A 13,411-nucleotide genomic window follows, 5' to 3' on the forward strand; every position below is an offset into this window, starting at 1 on the left:
GAAAACTCCATCTCAAAAATAAAATAAAATAAATAAAACACATGTATGTGTGAATAGTAATCTTCCTTGGGGTTTTGAGAAGCTCAGTTCATTCACCTTGTTCAAATTATTTTGAAACAGACTTTCTTTTTCTTAAAAATTTTTGCTTCTTAATATTAATTTCTTTTAGGTCTCTTATTCTGTAGGCTCCTAGATTATTTTATTTGTCTCTAGACTAGAGTTCTAGGTTATAATCTAAGTCATAAGCATCCTCAAAACATTTGCAGATAAAAATTCTGGAATCTGGTTAAACTTTACAGGAACAAATTTTATCTATATAATCACTAACCTCAAAACTATTAGTAGTACTTATGACTCTGTCACCAATAGATATTTCTTTGATTCCTTCTTATTATCTTAAAAATGCTGTAGAAATCTTGAAATGTTATCTACCTTGTCACTCCTTTGAAATCACGGTTTTAATTAGAGCCACCACTGTATCTGTTCATTAAAAGTGGAATTTGAAAGTCCTTCTATTTTAATATAATTGGGTTTTCTTATAATTCTTATATTTTATTTTTTTCATTTCAAAGCCATATTGTGAAAAGAGGTCCATGTGTGATAGCCCATGTGATTCTTCTCTTGAGGGACTGAGCAGATCATATCCTTCTAAGTAGACTATATCCCTATAAATTTGGGATTTCCTCCAAAGAAAGTTAACCTTCCCAATGTCAGTCATTATGGGAATAAATTTATCATGGGACAGAAAATATGAATTCTAGAGATAGAATAATGTCTTTCTTTCAGTGCTTGCTGTGAAAAACTGTGTAGATTATGAAAAATGAGGATATCAGAACATTTCTGGTAATGAGAAGTGATGTTATCCTTCCTAGTGGCGATAAACAGTGACTCAGTTCAAGATGCAGCCACATAAGAGACCTTAATTAGACCTTAATAGGCAGTCTCTTGGAGGTGCCCTATCCATCAGATGATAGAAGTCACATGCTGTGCTATTTTTTTCTCAAGCAATATGCATTTCCTAAGTGAGAGACTACATGAAGCCCCAAGTCTCCTCTCTCAAAATTAGGTAATTAAGAGAAGATGAAAATATTTTGTAGTTTTTCTGATATACCATGTGGTACAAATACAATCAAAATCTAAAGTTCAGCAAATAGTCTAGGATAATCAGATATTAACTATTAAAGTATAGCATGACCTCTGAAATACTGTCATACATAAATAAACACATAATTAATTCTGGCAGGAGTAGAGCATTTCACTCCAGAGAGAGCAGACAAGCTATCTACCCCAATCTCAAAAGATGTATTCACACTTGTAAAATCCTTTCAGACATATTTACTTACCAAGTGTTACTCTTTGGGAAATTATTTAATCTCTCCAGTCCTCAGTTTACCTATATGTAAAATTTGGATAATAAGACTACTTAGTGCATAGAGTTTTTGTGATTATAGATGAGTTAATTTAAGAAAATAACACAGAATTGTTATTGGAATATATATGGTAAACGCTCAACATTTTAGTTGCTTTTTTTTTTTTTTTGAGATGATGGAGTCTGGCGTCTGTTGCCAGCCTGGAGTACAGTGGCGCGATCTCGGCTCACTGCAACCTCCGCCTTCCGAGTTCCAGCTATTCTCATGCCTCAGCTTCCCAAACAGCTGGGGCTACAGGCGCATGCCACCACGCCTAGCTAATTTTTGTATTTTTAGGAGAGATGGGGTTTCACCATGCTGGCCAGGATGGTCTCAATCTCTTGACCTCGTGATCCCTCTGCCTCGGACTCTCAAAGTGCTGGGATTACAGGCGTGGGCCACCATACCCGGGCCCCTAGCTGATCTTTTAATCGTTGTTGTCATGTTGTTACTGAGCCTTGTAAGAGCCTGTAGGGCATACGAAAGTTTCCCATGTTCTGGCTTCCTTTTCCTGGTACATTGTAGATCTTAGAAGACACAGAGAGCACTGGCTTCTTGGCTTCTACTTTGAAATGTAATTATGCATTCCATACTAGATTTAGCTACATAATGAAATCCAAATTAAAACAAAAATACCCCATGTTTCTTGTTAAACGCTATGGAAATCCTGATGCATAATGCAATAGGATACATAGGATAGACATACTTAAACACTTCAGTTCATTCCCAGTCTATTGCTTGCAGCCACAAATTTTTTTTTTTTTTTTTTTTTTTTTTTTTTTTTTTTTTTTTTTTTTTTTTGAGACGGAGTTTCGCTCTTGTTACCCAGGCTGGAGTGCAATGGCGCGATCTCGGCTCACCGCAACCTCCGCCTCCTGGGTTCAGGCAATTCTCCTGCCTCAGCCTCCTGAGTAGCTGGGATTACAGGCAAGCGCCACCATGCCCAGCTAATTTTTTGTATTTTTAGTAGCGACGGGGTTTCACTATGTTGACCGGGATGGTCTCGATCTCTTGACCTCGTGATCCACCCGCCTCGGCCTCCCAAAGTGCTGGGATTACAGGCTTGAGCCACCGCGCCCGGCCCACAAATTCTTAAATACATACTCAAGTTCTAATTTTCCTTACTAGTGCCTTGACTACCTAAACTGAAAGACTTGTTCTGGATCCGGTCTAGATATTGATCTGAATCAAAAACATGTAAGGCTGTCACTGATAATTAAAACCTTCTAAGGAAATGTCTCACTCTTTTCACTAATTAAAGTTAAAAAAGAACAAAAACAAACAAACAAACAAAAAACACCCTATTAAGGACTTTGTTGGCTTTCCACATTGTTTAGAGACTGTGGACCTGAAAAGCAAAAGCATATTTAAATGCTCAGCTTACCAGGACTTTAAGCTCTTTCTTATGTGATCCAGAAGAGATACAGCATTTTACATGTTTTCTACTTCAATATGAGATCAAATTCTATAATGCCCTCTTTTATTATTAATAACATAGATCCCATTTATTAAATTTCTAACATGCACCAGGTATAGAATGAAGTGCTTTACATAGATTTAAATATTATAAAACTAAAAATATAATAAAAAATTTAATTTATAAAGTTAATATTTCTTTTTAAATTATAAAAACTAAAAAATTAGAGTCTAAAATTGATGACACTTTGGCCACAGCATACAGCTTATAGGTGTCAGCATTTGATTCAGAATAACCATATTCTGACTATAAAACTATATAGTTTACCCAGCTGATGGAGGCAATTCTGTACATAAACTTGCCAAAAAATACTTATAGAGCAGCCAGCACTCATTTATGTGACAAGGGTACAGAAAATAATAAGAAATCATCTTTCTCATGTAAAGACTAAAATCTATATTTTGAGCTAGAAAATTATATAGATTCAAGTATAGCCTCACAGGCCATTAAACCAGAAAATGTGGTATCTCTTGGGTGCATTGAGGAAGGCATTTGGCTATTTGCAGGGAGACTAATCAAATGATAGCAAATATCTAATTTGTTGAATTGAAGTGTATCTATTAAAAACATAAGATTCCTTTACACACATATTTAAAGACTATTTGGGGACTTACAATCCTTGTGTTTTTAGTATTGCCCTTGCTTACTTCATAATGTAATTTCTGATTGACATCATTTTTATGCTACTACTTTTTCCATGAAAGTTTATCTTTTTTTCCTCCATTTTTTCTATTTCCTCTGAAGAAATGGAACTTTGTTCTTTGCATCTACTGCCATGTCCTGAAATTATAATTCTTAGTTCTTTCAACCTGCCACTTCCAATAATGACACGAGAGAAAAAAAAAAAACTACTACGCATGCCAGTTGGCTCATTTTGTATCGTAAGGAAAAACTACATCTGCTTTTTGGATTAAATTGTGCTTATAAAACCATGCCTATTTAGTTGACGGGAGAAAAAAAAGTATAATTTACGTGTTTTAGTAGACTTCAGAGCTTTAATTCACGCTAAGTTTACCCTTGGAAAAAAAGAAACAGAATTTTAATCTGATGGTTGTTAGCCAGCTGTTTTCTTTTAGACTGGCAGCATGATGTTTGCCAGAGTCATGACCACTTATGCCAATCCCTATTAGAGACTAAATACTGTTTGCCCCACATACTTGTTTATCTGAAGTAAAATTAGTTTCAGTAAACAGTCATCAAAACTGTAAGTTAATTCAGAAAGTACTTTTAAGTCACTTGTGCATTGTTCAGTGCTGGTGCTGTAACAAATATTGACTATATGGCCTATGCTTAGTGGGAGGGAAGGGAGGTTGCAAAACCTGTAAAACTTTGTAGAGTCATTATTAAATAAGATTGGGGGATCTCTGATTCAAAAGACATGCAGATTATTAACACAAAATGAGTTAAGTGGTGAGAGAAAATGTGTACGGCTGAGGTGCTCAGATAAGTTCACTGAGGAGGTGCAAAATGGGAATAAAGTGTGAGGTACAAAGGAAACCACTCCCTGAAGAAAAGCATTTTTTAAAAATTAGAATAGAATGTACTGCTGTGAAGCTCTGGAGTATGTAAGAGTAAGAAAGGGATTTTATCACTTCTAATATTTTGAATTAATAAAGGCATTTAATTATTTAACAAGTTATTAAAATTTTACAGAATTTGCTTCTGGAGTAGAAAACAATGGATGAGTTGCTACCTCGGTATAGAATTTTAATAATAGCTTATGTTTGCATGGTTAATATTTAAAGTAGTGTCTCATAAAAATTTTATTCACAATGCTACTGTCTCCGGGTTCTGAAGGTAGAAAGCCTAATGATCTCTATTTCTTCATTTTCTTTTTATATTTTGAGTTTCAGAAACAAATTAGAGATAAAGGAGCAGAAGGGTGTACCTAAAGACCCTTATCTCTAAGTCAATAAGTCTCTTCCATAGACAGAATTAAAAAGGGATTTCAAGGATCCAATAAATTTTCAGTGCCTAAAACCAGCACTTAGGAAACATATTTGGACATGCTTTCCAAATACTTTTTTATGCCACTTTCATTTGACTTTTCATTATATCAAAAAAGACAGCAAATTCAGGAGGATGAAAATGAGAAAAAAGCATTAGCATTAACGACCTTAAGAATGCCATGTCAAAATTAAACAATCGATAATTAAGGTTGTTAAAGAATTTGAAATCTTATAACTAAAACTTCAGTGTCTGGAGACTAAGTGTCCTTGACACTTCAAGAGACTAATGTTGCATGTTTGTGAAAATGCAAACTTTGGTTAAATCCGCTTAGTTTTTTTGTTGTTGTTGGTATTTTTTTCTTGTAAGATAAAAGTGTATATTGATTTTGTAGAAGTCAGTTAAAATTTTTTGAGTTGTCAAATTAAATGAATTAGGTAGTTACTTTGGTGTTATGTACTCATAGTCTCAGTGTGGAAAAAAATAAGATATTTTCCATACTAAAAATAAATAATTTTAGATGGATATCTGTCATCAAAACATTTTCCAGCTCTAATACTACTGAAAATAAAGTTATCTCATTTTTATATTAACATTTGATAGCATCTTACATGGGGAGAATTTTATGAAACTGTTTTGCTAAAAATAGATAAAAATTGAAAGATTTATCATGAAAAAGTGCCAACAAATAGCAAGTTAGGGATTTTTATCAACAGATGGCTCTTAAAAATCCAAATTTTCTCCCATCTGTAAATGCTATGATGCAATTAAAAAAACACCTAGGATCTTTAGCTTATTAATTCAATTATTATTTCTTTAGACACATTTACAGATGGGAAGTTTTCTGCTTTAGTAATTTGTTGTTTTGTTCTGGAAATTAAGACTATCTATATTAAATGCTATTTTGTCTTAGTAACTCTTAAAATTTGAGCTGTAAAAAGTGTTCTTTATAATTTCTCTTAAATGTAGCATTATAAATGAGACAAAAATGAATTTTGCAATATGTTTAGAGTATTATTTATAGTAATACATATAGCATTATGTGAATTACTATAAATTTGAAATGATTTTGTGCTTCACAATAAAAGAATAAAATGTTCATATTTCTATGTATTATTACCTTGTAGTTAATCATTTTTTTTTTTTTTTGAGACGGAGTTTCGCTATTGTTGCCCAGGCTGGAGTGCAATGGCGTGATCTCGGCTCACCTCAACCTCCGCCTCCTGGGTTCAGGCAATTCTCCTGCCTCAGCCTCCTGAGTAGCTGGGATTACAGGCACGCACCACCATGCCCCGCTAATTTTCAGTATTTTTAGTAGAGAAGGGGTTTCACCATATTGACCAGGATGGTCTCGATCTCTTGACCTTGTGATCCACCCGCCTCGGCCTCCCAAAGTGCTGAGATTACAGGCTTGAGCCACCACGCCCGGCCTAATCATTTTTAATAAATTGTTGAAGAGTTTTATGACTGGGAATTTTATTATAAAGCATATGGAGTTAGACATGAAATTCCAGGTCTTGAACTTTTAAAATTTGAATTATCATCCAGTCATTCGCCAATCTATTCTTTCATTAAACAACAGAGATATAAAGACAGATGTGGTTTTCCTTATACTCAAAGACCCAAGATCTTATAAGAGAGACAGTCAAATAGGTAGACAATTAATTTAAAATGCTGTCAGTATAGAAAGGAATGTGCAGTTTCCAAAAAAATAATTTAGAGATGAATACATGAAGATGAGATAATTAATTTTACTGAAGAAGCTAAGAAGACAAAGTCATTGAAGTACTAGAAAATTTAAGGGAAACAAGACACTGTTATAACAAGATTAATTCTGATTTAATCTTGCTGGGAGATGGTTTATCAGTTCTACTTGTAAATATATTTTTAGAGATTTGTTTTCTAAACAGATGAACCTGGTGAAACAGGGAAGTTTGGGGAAAAAGAAGGAGGCCTTGCTGGACCTTGAGGATTACAAGAGCCTCCTTTTGTGTTCTGGCAGAGGAAGCTATAGAAGCCAGTGGAGTGAGATTGTATTGAAACACATGGCTATGCAAATTATTCTTGTCATCCAATCAAGATAGTGTTCAATGTAATTTAGATTTAGATTTTTTAAATGAATATATAGAAGAGGAATTATCAATTTACATATCCATTTAGTCATTTAAGAAGACTTTCTGAACTCATACAGAGAATTCTTCCAGGAATTAGATTTGTTTTTAATATTTTAATATTGAAATTATTGCAGCATCTACAAGCACTTGTAAGAAATAATAGAGATATCCTGTATATTCTTCACCTAGTTAGTAATGCTGATAACATCATTCATAACTGTACTATAATATCACATAAATAGAATGAGTTGTTTCTAATAGATGAGTAAATGTTTCACAATTCTGGCAGTCATTGTTGCAGTCACTTAGAAAAAAGTTAACAAGATAAAGAGGTCATAATATAAAACAAATTCTAGATAAAAGTATTAAATATTGAGGCAGTTGGATCACTTGAGGTCAGGGGTTCAAGACCAGCCTTGTCAACAAGGTGAAACCAAGCCTCTACTAATAATACAAAAATTATCTGGGCATGGTGTCACGTGCCTGTAATCCCAGCTACAGGAAAGGCTGAAGCAGGAGAATTTTTTTTTTTTTTTTTTTTTTTTTGAGATGGAGTTTCACTCTCGTTACCCAGGCTGGAGTGCAATGGCGCGATCTCGGCTCACCGCAACCTCCGCCTCCTGGGTTCAGGCAATTCTTCTGCCTCAGCTTCCTGAGTAGCTTGGATTACAGGCACGTGCCACCATGCCCAGCTAATTTTTTGTATTTTTAGTAGAGACGGGGTTTCACCATGTTGACCAGGATGGTCTCAATCTCTTGACCTCGTGATCCACCCGCCTCAGCCTCCCAAAGTGCTGGGATTACAGGCTTGAGCCACCGCGCCTGGCAAAGCAGGAGAATTGATTGTACCTGGGAGGTGGCAGTTGCAATGAGTAGAGATCCTGACACTGCATTCTAGTCTGGGCAACAGAGTAAAACTGTCTTAAAAATAATTAGCAAATGTGAGCAATATATGATAAATCCATAATGATTTTAAAATAGTATTATTTCAAGAATATAATCCATTAAACAGATATTTTAAAAGAGTAACCTACATACAATAAACACATTTTACAAATCATCAAAAAATAGAGACCACTAATGAAAGTGATACAATTGTTCACTTTCAGAAGAAATAATCTTTTAAAAAACCTCAGAAAGGAAGATTAAAAAATGTGAAGCAACCTGTATCATGATCTTTGTCAATCTTGTATTTGTTACTTTTAATATAATTTTAATCATAAGATTTTCTATTTCCTATTGTGAGCAAAGAAACAGAAACATTATACAAAGAAATGACAACTTACACTTAGATACATGACATTCATTTAATAAATATTATTTACATTTCTCTGTTCAACAGGCTTTATTCTCAGTCCTAGAGAACCTGACAGCCAACATTTGAGTGGTCTAAACAAAGAAGAAATGTCTAGTAGTGATAATTGCCATGAAGACTGAAGAAAAAAACAGGGTGGAGATTAAACTGAGTAGGAAAATGGTGAGGGAGGCTCTCAGGCAATTCCATGTGAAATCTAACCTTTATGATTCGGAGAAGACAACAATGGGTACTTTAAGATGCAGCTGTCCCTCAAACTTAATAGACTGTCACTGTGTGTTAATGAGGTACTCATGCTATCAGATTCTCTTACAACATGAGTTAGAAAATGGATTCTTACAAAAAAACTGCGGATTTTTAAATGCTGGCAACTAAATTAATTCTGCCCACTCACTCAATTCAGGGCAAACTTATTACACTATTATACCAAATCCCTCGAGCCACTGGTGTCCAACCACCAACATAGATCATCTTTATATGTATATTTTGGCCATGTAAATAGTTCATTTTCTTCATTAAAGAAATGAGAATATTCAAAATCCCAGTGTGTACTCCCATAATCCACCAGTTTGTCATTTGTATTCTAGATCATTAAATATTTTCTACTGCTATTCTTATAGAGTACATATTGCTTCATTGGGAATAGAAGTGGGAATTCTAAAATTCCTGAGGTTCAGAGAGTACTTACTGCCTGGTGATTTATATTATTTCACTCTATAGATTTTATAGGTTCACTTGTTATGATACATGATAAATATCCTTTGTCTGAGCTGCAGTTCTGGGATAACCATCAGGTTGGGAGCCCCCAAAACAATTAAACTACCTCTCATATTTTTTAATGACTACAGGGAGCTAATTATGTCTAATTTTATTGAAGGAGCATAAATAGGCATGAACTTCAAATATCATTTTCATCTTCTCTAATTGTATTTTGGAGTTTAAAAAATATGCATAGTCATTACAGTTTTAAACTTTTTTTTAAATAACATTGCTATACCCCAAAGTAGGAATTTCTTAAACCTGTTCTATCGATTTAGCAGTGGCCATAAAGGCAGAGAAATGAACAGCAATTAAAAAACACTAAAACTTTTTCAAATTAAAGCTTACCCGCCTACATAAAATAGAGTTTTAGTACTTTGAAAATCTAAACGAAAGTACAAGTTGTAAATGCTCATTAAATAATGCATAGTTAATAATTAATTTTATAATATGAATATTTCAAAATATTTTACACACTTTAATCAATGTTCATGAATCCCATTTGTACTTGATATTACTGAATATATATGTATATATTATGATAAATTTAGTGGAGAAGATAACTTTATTATTTACTCACTAAATTTATTTTGTCATATTGAGCATATGTTTTCTGAGAGAATAATTCAACATAGTATAGATTTTCTGCAGGTAAGGAGTTTTTTTTTTTAATAACAGATGTACCCAGAGAAGCTCTGGGATTTGTTCAAGAGCATACATGTCCTAACAGATTAATAGTTCTATCAATATTTGTCTTGTATTTACCCTTTCACATTTTTCTTCCCTTCCTATTCAACAATCTCCCCCAATATAGTAATCCATAAAAAATAAGTAAAAAATAAATCATTCAACAGTGGAGGAAAATGTAATATTTTGAATATTTTTCTGTGTCAAACCCATGGCTAAGGTAAATTTTAGAAAAAAAGTGTTTGCCTCATGTAAAAATAAAAGACATTGGAAAACTTTTTAAAAATGTAAAGTACTTATTAAAAGAAACATCTCATTGAATTTTCAAATACTTTTATAAATGTGATAAACCATTAATATTAGCAACATTTATTGTCTGCACATATATTTTTAAAAATGCTTTGCTTTCAGCATTTTTTACTACTTATGGAAAGCAAATAAGTATTGTTACATGAAATTTAATATTTTTATAAACTAATTTAGTAAAGAAAATATCTGTTTTGGTTGTACTTGAATAATAATTTTTATATTAATTATATCTCAAAAATAAAGTAATGTGTGAATGTGACTACACAGTATCAATTTATACTTGATTACTGACAGTATATTACTAAAAATGTCTATTAATTAAAAAGCTACATTATCAAAATTAAAACTTCAGTGATTCTAGTCATGACAGTAAATAGATTTATTACTCATAAAATAGATACTCCATTTTTCTGTCTACAATGGTATTGAGATATGCATATATAAACTAAATTAAGTTTGTAAGAGTGGTAATCTGTTTTTTTTTTTGAGGTAAGCAGAGCACAAATAATTACCAATTGCTTTATATTTACTCAAAAAGTCATCTATATTGTAATTCAATTGAACTTTGTCAATGAATCATAATTTAGGATAACTGTAGACATGATAATAAAAAAGTAAGTGAAGCTATATTTACAGTATAAAACAATTAGCTGGGGTTTAATGTAGTATATTAGCATGCTCATAAGTGTAATTTACTGCATATCACAAATTTATGATACAAAATATTGGACACTTAAATGTATTATAGTTTAGAGTTTATTTTAATTCATCAACGCTTTACAAGTAAGTGATTCAAACGTGACATTTGAAGCAATGTAACAGATAAAGATTGATGTTTTTAACCCCAGAGTTTCACCCTTAAAAAATTAGAAAATGGGAAGATTAATGGCTTAATTTCTAATTTAGTCTTAGTCTCATTTTAAGTCTTTCCATCATTCCATGTTCACCTTTTTCAACAGAATTAGGAGGCATTATATTCATTTATTTTTATAAAGGATCAACTGTTCCTTTATAAAAGAAGAATATTATTAAATGAATATCTAATAAATAAGAATTTTACTCAAACTGGTACCAATAGTTTACAGGGATTATTTACCAAATTATTCTGGAGCAATGAGGATATTATTAAACATACATATATGCCAATAAGCACAATAAACACATATAAATTATTAATAAACGTAAGTATCTTTACGTTAAGGACAACATAGAGAGATTATCATATTTTCCCCAAAGCAGTCAGCTACCAAATTGGAGGCAACAATGAGGACCAGATAATAACAAGACACAAATAAGAATTAGAGTCATGAAATATTTTCCCATATTGTCCCATTTATAATAAAATGATCATGAAAATATAAAAGGAAAACAAGTTTAAAAGATATAATTTTATCCATAAGTACTAGAGCACTATTTAAATCACTCAACAGATTTTGATAGTGTTTGTTCATGTGGGTTTGACTAAGCATTGTGTGTGTTTTCTTGTTTGTGGATGTTTAATATAGGAAAACCAAAACTTTCAAAAAATTTATTAATTTTATTATAAACTATATTTTAAGTATAAACTTTGGTAATTTTAGTTAATAACTTTTTCCGTTGACAAAGAAACACCACAATAGCTGAGTGTTCCCCTTATGTAAAAACCCCAAAAAAGCCATTGATCAATGGGTTTATGCCCTTTGAGCATAGATAATTGATCATAAATCTTTAGGCGGCCCAGCTGGTTTTCCATATGACTGCAGAAAAGCACCATATGGCCTCAAACACTCACAAGGATCCTCAGCACTCACAGGTTAGGGATTAAAAATCTGTTACACTATTAAGAAGCGAGCTGCTCTCAAACTGGTGGAAAATAAATTATATCCCATTTAAAGTGAAGAGAAACAGCTTCTTCAATAAGCTGACGGTTATTTCTGCAATTCTTATACTGTTCTGATAATTTCCATATAATTTAGGGACCTGAAAAACTCGATGAGATTACATTTTAAAGTCTTTATGTCTTGGAGAAAAAAAGCACTGAATTGTGGCTTTGCTCAGTCCTAATGTGTGAATCCTACTCTCTTCTGCATATTGGCATATTTTCTCAGATTTTGTCCATATGGTTGGAAATAATGGCTTCCAGATAGCTTCCCTTTTCACATTTCTCTACCACAATGGGACCTAATCTATTTACGTAGATTTAGTTCAAATAATCCTATGGCAATATGAGTTATGTGTCTATCCTTAGACATGTGGTAAAAAGGGAAGTTTCCACTATAAAGTAACGGTTAAAAGGCAGAATAAAGAGTCCCCACAAATATGTAAGCTGATGTTTCTAGAAGAAGAATTAATTGGTAAAATATTATTATAGTGATCATGAACCATGTGTACAACCCCTTACCCATACTAGCTAAGAAATATGGGCCATTCCAGCAAATAGGATAAGAAACTACAATTATGCCTAATATGTAGTTTAAACTTTACCATCTTCAGACCAAGGCAAAAGGTGTCATGCCCTGGGAGGAGACCGTAGGGCCAAGAGGACATGACTACCCAAAACTCACAGGTTCCTCTTCTGGACCATGTTCCAGGTATCCCAGACCCTAGAAGGGTCTTGCCCAAAAGGCCGAAGGCCATGTTAGCAGTTCCTGTGCTGGCCTCTTTGAGTCTGCCTTCCTTAAGGCAGAACACACTGATGTGTATATATCTCTAGGAACATTCCAATGAATGATCAAGCGGATGCTCTTTATAAAGCCTGTTTAGATGGACCCAAAAAGTAAGAGCTGGCATGTTTACACATGCAAACATAAAGTCCCTTCAAGTACAAGGCCAGAGATGGGAATATAATGGAGCAAGCTGTGAGCCATGGACATGGGTCTAGGTCTAAGCTCTTTCTCAGCCAGCACATTCAACACAGACATCCAAGGGACTGAAAACTCTGCATTCAAACCTAGCTTTCCAGGTTGTTGTGAAGGCATATTTTTTATGGCAAAGTATAGAACTGATTTTATTTGATAATTTGTTAGTTTGGTTTAAAAATCTTTGATTAATTTATAAACACCCAATTTTACTCCTAATTTAGGGTATAAAAGGAAACTCCTTAACATGAATGAACTATTAATTTATATTCTTGTAGATAAAAGTGATCACTTATCTGAGAAATTGATTAATACACCTTTAAATACACTGTATTTTTAGCATCTCCTGTCATAACTTCTAAGAATAAAAGAGTTTGAAAGAGAAAATTTATAATTTGCATAGTTAGTTTACATCATTTAAAAATGCAAACCTTTGAGGGAATGAGGGTTTTAAACTTTAATAAAACTTTTAGCCATCAATTATAGAATCAAAGAATAAGTTTGATTAATATCTAACCTTGCAGCATTTTAGTCTACTTATTTGTCAAATGAGGAGC

The sequence above is a fragment of the Saimiri boliviensis genome, chromosome 3, assembly GCF_048565385.1.
Source record: "Saimiri boliviensis isolate mSaiBol1 chromosome 3, mSaiBol1.pri, whole genome shotgun sequence".
Classification (NCBI taxonomy): Eukaryota; Metazoa; Chordata; class Mammalia; order Primates; family Cebidae; genus Saimiri; species Saimiri boliviensis.